Below are 8,594 nucleotides of genomic sequence, written 5' to 3'. Positions count from 1 at the left end.
TGGGGTTTTTTCCAGGAGGCCGTGCTGTGCCTTTGTGTTTACATGCTCCATCTAATTTTCTAGAGAAAAAAATTAGTCAGCCATGACTAATGCTGAATTATAGCATAAAATGGTTGCCAGCAAATTGAACACCCAAGTAATCTAACTTTCTCTTTTTTGTGATCTGCTGAAGATCTCTAAGAAATGGGAATATGTTCTGTGCTTTGGGCCCTCAACTCCTTCCATATTTACTACCAAATTATTGTTAAAGTCAGATATATTGCATATCCTGTCCTGTTTTTGTTAGATTTAACCACTTTGTTAAACTGTTGTGGAATAGTGTTTATAGTTTGTGACTTGGTCATGGATATAATAGTTTACTCTCATCTCTGCTTTTTGAGAGAGTCACCATCCCCACCACCACCACCCCCGTTTTACAGAGGAAGAAACTGAGGCACAGAGCTGCAAAGGAGTTTGAGGTCCCACTATCGGCCGATGACAGCCTTCTGACTACCCAGTCCCTCTGCTGGGTTGATCCTGTGGATTTCCATTTTACTATTGGTTTAGGGCATCCTAGTCATTATAAATCTCTGTTTGTTATGGCCCATCTCCAAAGGAGGCCTCGGCCTGGCCAAGGGGAGCCTTCTCTTTTTCTTTGCAAATAAGTTTTTCCTCTTCTCCTGTCTGGAAAAGGTGGCTCGGCGGCCAATTCAGTGAGCAACTCAGTGATTTAGGAACAAATAATGTGGGACAGCTGAGTCTCTCCAGATGTTGAACTAAATAAGGCACAACTGGGCTTCTGGGGTCTGACGCCTCTTTATGGCAAACTGGGAGCAGAAGGGGCCCCTAGAACAGTTGACAGTGTAATAAGATTCTCATTCAAAAGGGCCTACGATGTGCCAGAAAGTTTACAGAGTGGTAGGGCTCAGAATAAATAGCTGGCAAATTATACACTATGATAAAACATTACAATTTTCTTCCTTTCAATACCCCACCCTGGAGGAATACTATCCACTCCTGCACTATTGAATTCAGGAGTGGCTATGGGACTTGTGTTGGCTAGTGACATGTAGACAGAGTTGACACATGTCTTCCATGTGCTTTGCCATCTGTCTTTTTCATCCACCACATAGACTGGCAATGTTCCAGATACGCCCTGAACACTAGAGAGAATGAGAGAGGCCAAGCTTCAGTCAATCCGCAATGGACCCTCTTTGTTGTAAGCCACTGCTGCTTTCAGATTGTTGTTACAGCAGCATGGCCTAGCCCCTTGTGATGGGAAAACTTGCATGAGATCCCATAACGGGTACATAGTAAAGCCAGGATAGTTCATCTGCAGCATTTAATAAGTGCTTACTATGTGCATAAACCATGCTAAGTACTTTCTACACATTATCTTCATTAATTCTCACAATGAGCTCATAACTTGTATAAAGAATTCTTACCTCAATTTTTAAATTGATGTTTCAACTCACACAGCTTGTAAGGAACAGATCCAGGACTTGAACCCAGGTGGTTCTGAATCCATATCCCAAGCTCTTAATCGCTAATCCATATTGAATTCTTATTCAGTTCTTGAAGACACAGAGCTTGAGAAGTTGAAAAGAGTAGAATGAATTTGCCAACCACTGTGAGACTGTCAGATGTTACGTATGCAACTTACAAAGTTAAGAAAATAGTATGAACCGCTCCAGTTTATGACCAATTACCTAATGAGCACTCTGGGAGTGGGCAAAAGAGGTAGAAGTGCAGGTTAAGTGTCCTTTATCCAAAATGCTTGGGATCGAAAGTGTTTGAGATTTGGGATGTTTTGGGATTTTGGAATATTTGCATATACATAATGAGATACCATGGGGATGGCACCCAAGTCTAAACAGGAAATTATTTTATGTTTTATATACACCTTATACACATAGCCTGAAGGTAATTTTACACAGTATCTTAAATAATTTTGTGCATGAAACAAAGTTTGTGTGCATTGAACCATCAGAAAGCAAAGGTGACCCTAGCTCAGCCACCCATGTGGACAATCTGTGGTTATTTGGCATCACCATCATTCTTGACTCTGAATGTAGATGCTACTGAGAAGCAACTGTTTTCTTACAGTGTGAATTTTAAGGTAAAAAACATGACACATCATTAATGCAGTGAAAAAATAGAGTGTTCAGGGTAACCAAGCAGCACAGTAGCATGCTCAGAAAACCTGCATCAGCTGTGAAACAACAGCAAGAGATAACAGCAGGCATTCAGTCTCCACCTGTGATGCTGTGTTTTGATTAAAAGATTACTGTACACTGTATTCTATTTTTTAGGTGAGAAGAAACACTGGAAGCAGTTGAGGGACCAGGATGTGGGTCCTCCAAGGATAGAGAGGCATGCTAGTGGATAGCTTTTTTCAAATGTTTCCTCCAGTGTCACTGGCCTTAGTAACAATGGTTTTTGTCTTAGGGGATCTCTCTTTGATTTTATAAGCTGACATGATTTCTTGGTCTGTTATGAAGGCACACACAGCTCTAGTCCTTCAACAAACCCATCATACATTTTTACTATATTATCTTAGGCCGTTTTTCTGCAGTGTTAACATCATCTTCACCATTGTGCACCTGTGTTTTGACTGCAACTCATAACATGAGGTCAGGTGTGGAATTTTCCACCTGTGGCATCATGTGAGGCTGAGGCAGGAGAATCGCTTGAACTCAGGAGGCAGAGGTTGCAGTGAACCGAGATCGTGCCACTGCACTCCAGCCCGGGTGACAGAGCAAGACTCCCTCTCAAAAAAAAAAAAAAAAAAAAAGTTTCAGATTTTGGAGCATTTGAGATCTCAGATTTTTGGATTAGGGACTCCCAATCTGTATTTGGAACTTGCTTGATATTCCCCCATTCATTGTTAACTCCTTCCCCAGTTAAGAACTCCTGCTCTGGCCCGGCGCGGTGGCTCACGCTTGTAATCCCAGCACTTCGGGAGGCCGAGGCGGGCTGATCACGAGGTCAGGAGATCGAGACCACAGTGAAACGCCGTCTCTACTAAAAATACAAAAAATTAGCAGGGCGTGGTGGCAGGCGCCTGTAGTCCCAGCTACTCGGAGAGGCTGAGGCAGGAGAATGGCGTGAACCCGGGAGGTGGAGCTTGCAGTGAGCCGAGATTGCGCCACTGCACTCCAGCCTAGGCGACAGAGCGAGACTCCGTCTCAAAAAAAAAAAAAAAAAAAAAAAGAACTCCTGCTCAGCCGCTGACCAGAATTCCTGCCGTCTCTCCTTTAGAGGACAAACAAAGATACAAAGAGCTCCCCTCCACTCTGTGGGTGGAGCCAATCATAACACGGGGAACAGAAAGAACAAAAAGTTTGGAATGATAGAGACCTGAATTCAAGCTCTGGCTCTGCCACTTACCAGATTTGGGACTTTGGGCAAGTTGCTGCCTTTTCTCCATCTGTAAAACAGGATAAATAAGATAATGATGGTTACCTCACTGGGTAATTCAGGGTATAAAAGGAATCATTCTGACAAGTGTCTGTGCAGGGTCTGGTATGTAATAGGTACTCAATGAATATTCGTTCCTGTAGGAATTTACCAGGGAAACACCGTGTGGACCCGCCTGCTTTTCTGCCTGCTCTTGCCCTTTGCTCCTAACCTCCTAACCTCCCTGTCCCTTCCATGCTGCTGTGGTCCTAGATGGAAGTGCTTTCTGATCTTACTCAGACCTGAACACACATCTGTTCTCAGGAACATGGTTTAAAAATGAAGATTGGTTGGCTTGAAAACAGGTTTTGTGTTAGTCCATTTACGTTATTATAAAGGAATATCCAAGACTGGGTAATTATAATTGTTCTTTTGGCTCAAGGGTCCGCAGGCTGCGCACAAAGCATAGTACCCGCATCTACTTCCGGCAAGGCCTAAGGAAGCTTATAATCATGGAAGAAGGCAAAGGGGAGCCAGTGGGTCCCATAGCAAGGGAGGGAGCAGAAAAGGGGAAGAGGTGCCAGGCTGCTTTTAAACAACCAGCTCTTGCTTTAACTTATCACCCAGGGGATAGTGTGAAGCCATTCATGAGGGATCCACCCCGTGATGTAATACCCCCCACCAGGCTTCACCTCCAATACTGAGGACACATGAGATTTGGAGGGGACACACTTCCCAACCATTATCAGGGCTGGACGTAAAGAATATTAAGAGTTAAACAAGCCACAGGCTCAGTCTAGGAAACTACTTTTTGGAATATCATTAAAAGAGGAAAATGTAAACAACTTCAAACACTCAACTCCTAGCAAACATATGGATCACAGTCTTTTGGAAAGGAGGGGTGAATACCTGTACATGTATGCATTAATCCCAACCATCACTTATTACATGAAATCATGAAAGAAAAAGTACATATTTTGACCATTTCCAGCTAACTCTTACAGATACACAAACATTTTCTAAGTGACCAGCAGAGTGCCATTTCCATCTTCTTCTCAGCCTCTCAGCCCTTAAGCCCTTAATGGCTGAGGTGGGGAGCCAGGGGACCTAAGATTCAACCTCAGGCTTGTGCCCACTGGGTCACAGAGCTGCTCACCTTTTTCTCTTTTCAGTTTTCTCTCTCTCTCTCTCTTTTTTTTTTTTCAGACGGAGTCTTGCTCTGTTGCCCAGGCTGGAGTGCAGTGGCACGATCTCAGCTCGCTGCAACCTCCACCTCCTGGGTTCAAGCAATTCTCCTGCCTCAGCCTCCCGAGTAGCTGGGACTACAGGCATGCACCACCACGCCTGGCTAATTTTTGTATTTTTAGTAGAGCTGTGGTTTTGCCATGTTGGGCAGGCTGGTCTCGCGCTCTTGACCTCAAGTAATCTGCCCACCTCAGCCTCCCAAAGTGCTGGGATTGCAGGTGAACTTTTTTCTTAAGCGGGTTAAAGTAAGGAGAGTTTGTCAAACATGCAGCTCCTTCCATAGTGGAAGGTTGAAGGTCAGAGAGAGAAAAACTGTAGGTTCAGTGAAGGTACAGAGGAGGCAACTTTCATTTCACCATTGGCAGTCTGAAATTTTCTCTCCAATCACGAAATTGACCATGTTGAGAAGAAAGCATGGTATGTGTTCCTTTCCCATTTTATCTGTGCAATCCAGATCACCCCGGAAAGAAGCATACATCACTGACAGGCAGAAAGGGGCAGTGACAGTGCCCATAGAGTCAGACAGAGCCAGATTCAAATACTGTGTCTGACATAAACAACTTGTGTAATGGAGGCAGGAAGCTTAACCTGTGGGTTGCAGTGCCTCAACCATCAAATGGGAATAATAACTCATATTTGACAGAGTATTGCAAAAATTAGAGGTATTGTATAAGAACAGCTAGTCCACAGTAAGTATTCAATAAATGATTACTGTGATTGTTAATGTAGTGTAAAGTCAAGTTGACAATCTGATATTTATGGATACCAGCTGAGCAAGAATTACATTTCAAAACCTGTCAGACTGAGTCTCAAGCAGCAGGCTAAGGATTTATCCAGGCTTTTTTGTTTGTTTGTTTTTACTATTATACTTTGGATTTACTCCAAAAACTATAACTATATAGGTTGGAATTTCTTTTCTTTCTTTCTTTCTTTTCTTTTCTTTTTTTTTGAGACAGAGTCTCACTCTGTAACCCAGGCTGGAGTACAGTGGTGCGATCTCAGCTCACTGCAACCTCTGTCTCCTGTGTTCAAGACATTCTCATGCCTCAGCCCTCTGAGTAGCTGGGATTATAGGTGCTCACCACTCATGTCCAGCTAATTTTTGTATTTTTAGTAGAGCCCATGTCCAGCTAATTTTTGTATTTTTAGTAGAGATGGGGTTTCACCATGTTGGCCAGGCTGGTCTCGAACTCCTGACCTCCAGTGATCCAACCACGTCAGCCTCCCAAAGTGCTGGGATTACAGACATGAGCCACCATGCCCAGCATAGGTTGGAATTTCTAATTAAAACTAAATCCAGGGCCAGGTGCAGTGGCTCATGCCTGTAATTCCAGCACTTTGGGCAGCAGAGGCTGGCAGATTGCTTGAGCCCAGGAATTGGAGGCCAGCCTGGGCAACATGGTGAAACCTTGTCTCTACAAAAAATACATAAATTAGCTAGGTGTGGTGGCAGGTGCCTCTGGTTTCAGCCACTCGGGAGGCTGAGGTGAAAGGATCACCTGAGCCCCGGGAGATTGAGGCTGCGGTGTGCCAGGTTCACACCACTGTGACTCCAGCCTGAGTGACAAAATGAGACCCTGTGTCAAAAACAAACGAACAACAACAACAACAACAACAAAAAAAAACAAAAAAAACAACAAAAAATCCCCAAAACTAAAAACGAAATCCAGCAGGTTGAAGTGGCTCATATCTATAATCCCAGTGCTTTGGGAAGCCAAGACGGGAGGATTGCTTGAACCCAGAAGTTCAAAACCAACCTGGGCAACACATAGTGAGTCCCCACCTCTCCAAAGAATTTTTTACATTAGCCAGGCATGTTGACACACATCTGCAGTCCCAGCTAATTGGGATGCTGAAGCAGAAGGATCACTCAAGCCCAGGAGTTTGAGGTTACAGTGAGCTATGATCACACCACTGCACTCCAGCCTGGGTGACAAAGCAAGACTCTGTCTCTAAAAACTAAAAATGAAAGAGATAAAAAGGAAAACTAAATCTTCCTATAGATAAATTTTATTACTCTAAGCAGCTTATTTACTTTCAAAGAAAAATCAGAAGATTTTTTAAAATTAATTATGCTTTAGGGAATATATATAGATGGAAGCCAATATAAGGTGGTTTGGATTGCAAAACTTACCATAAAATTTTTCAGTCCCTTTCTGCATTCCTTATTGTAATGTGATTTCAATTCTTCTCCCATTAGGAGGGTTTATTTCTCAACATCCTGACTCTAGACTTGGTTTTATGACTCACTTTTACCAATAGGACAATGGCAAATGTGATATAAGCATAGGCACACTGGGGTTTGCCCTCTCTTACTTCCCTGAGACCACCATGTAAGCTCAGGTTAGCCTACTAGACATTGAGAAGTCACATGGTAACAACAGGTTTTTCCAGCTGGTAACAAATGCCAGCTTCCAGACATGTTAGCAAAATAATTTTGGATGATCTAGCCTCAATTGAGCTACCAGATAGCTACAACCACAGGAATGACTGCAAGTGAAACCAACAGAGGAACCATCTAGCTGAGCCCAGCCCAAATTGCTGACCCAGAGAATCATGAGCAAGTAAAATGGTTGTTGTTTAAAACCAGTTTTGAAGTGATTTTTTATGCACAAAATCCACAATGGATGATTCTGTGGGTGGCTGCTTGGTTCATAATAAATACTCATCCTATAGGCACTATCTCCTATGTCACTGGTGTAGGCTCCTAGCAGCCCTGCCACCTTGGCCACAGTCACTTGATCAAGCGTGGACACTGTCTAAGGATGGACCAGTCACATTCCCTGTCATATCAGGACAGTGTTCTAGGTGGATGGCCCATGGACTTCAGTTACTGAGGTCTCCAAGGTTGTCTTGATTCTGGTCTTCTCAAGGCCTGGTTATTCTACAGTTCCTCAGATTTGATGTTTTCCCTTGGTATCCTTCAGATAAATTGCATTTACCCTCAAGATAGCTAGAGTTGGTTTCTGTTACTTGTACTACAAAATTATTGATTAATAAAAGTCCCCTATGAAGAGCTTTACCCTCCAGATGAGGAAAAGGGAGCCAGTAAGTATGCTTAAAACCTTCCTTGTGCACAGAGCACCATGCTGGCTTTTGCAGAGGAAGAAAAAGTGAAGAGAAGGCACCAACTTTACCTTCATGGAGTCTCCAATATATGAGTCCTTCTGGCTCAGTTTTCTGCCTACTTTCTCTCTTGATTTGCAGACCTGGCAACAAAAGAGAATTCTGTCAATGGTGTAGACTTTGAATTATTTCTAATTAACTTGAATTGTGAAACCATGTGTCATCCTTGGCTTTACCAGGAAAACCCACAAACAGTTCTGATTCTTCACCACTTGCCTAAAGCCATTCAGATCCTTGAAAGATGAGGAACTAAAAGCCACTTCTCTTCCTGAATATCCTGCAGCCCAAAAGGAAGCTAATAATTTTCCTTGTGACTTTTAAGAAGACTTTCTCCCTCTCTCTCTTTCCCTCTCTCTCTCTCTTTCAATTTAGTCCCTTTCAGAATGCAGATACTATGAGGATAGTCATTCCTTAAAATGATCTATCATTTTACTTTTACTTAGGAAGAAAGGGTTTAGAGACCTCGGGATGAACTTTGTTAGAAGGATTATGAGACCCTGATGGGAAGTGCATGGAGAATGCAAAAAGAAACAGGAAGGGAGTAGGAGATACTCATATGCTAGACACTTTCATGTATAAGATCCAAGCAACTCTGTGAAGTAGGTATCAGTGTTCTCATTTTACATCTGAGGAAATGGAGGCCTGGAAAGGTGAAGGAGGATGTCTAAGGTCATAAGAGTCTTGATTTGAGTCCAGACTTCTTGTTGCACAAGTTCCAGCTTTTTCCACCACCTGGCTGCTTTTCCAAGCAGAATGGAAGAGAAGCTGAGTTGGGGTGGGGATAGATGATGCCATGCCCCTTATTAACAATCATTAGAAATGATAACTCCACAGCCTTCTCCAGC

This window comes from Hylobates moloch, unplaced genomic scaffold (genome assembly GCF_009828535.3).
Source record: "Hylobates moloch isolate HMO894 unplaced genomic scaffold, HMol_V3 SCAFFOLD_17, whole genome shotgun sequence".
Taxonomy (NCBI): domain Eukaryota; kingdom Metazoa; phylum Chordata; class Mammalia; order Primates; family Hylobatidae; genus Hylobates; species Hylobates moloch.
Note: the sequence above shows the minus strand (reverse complement) of the source record.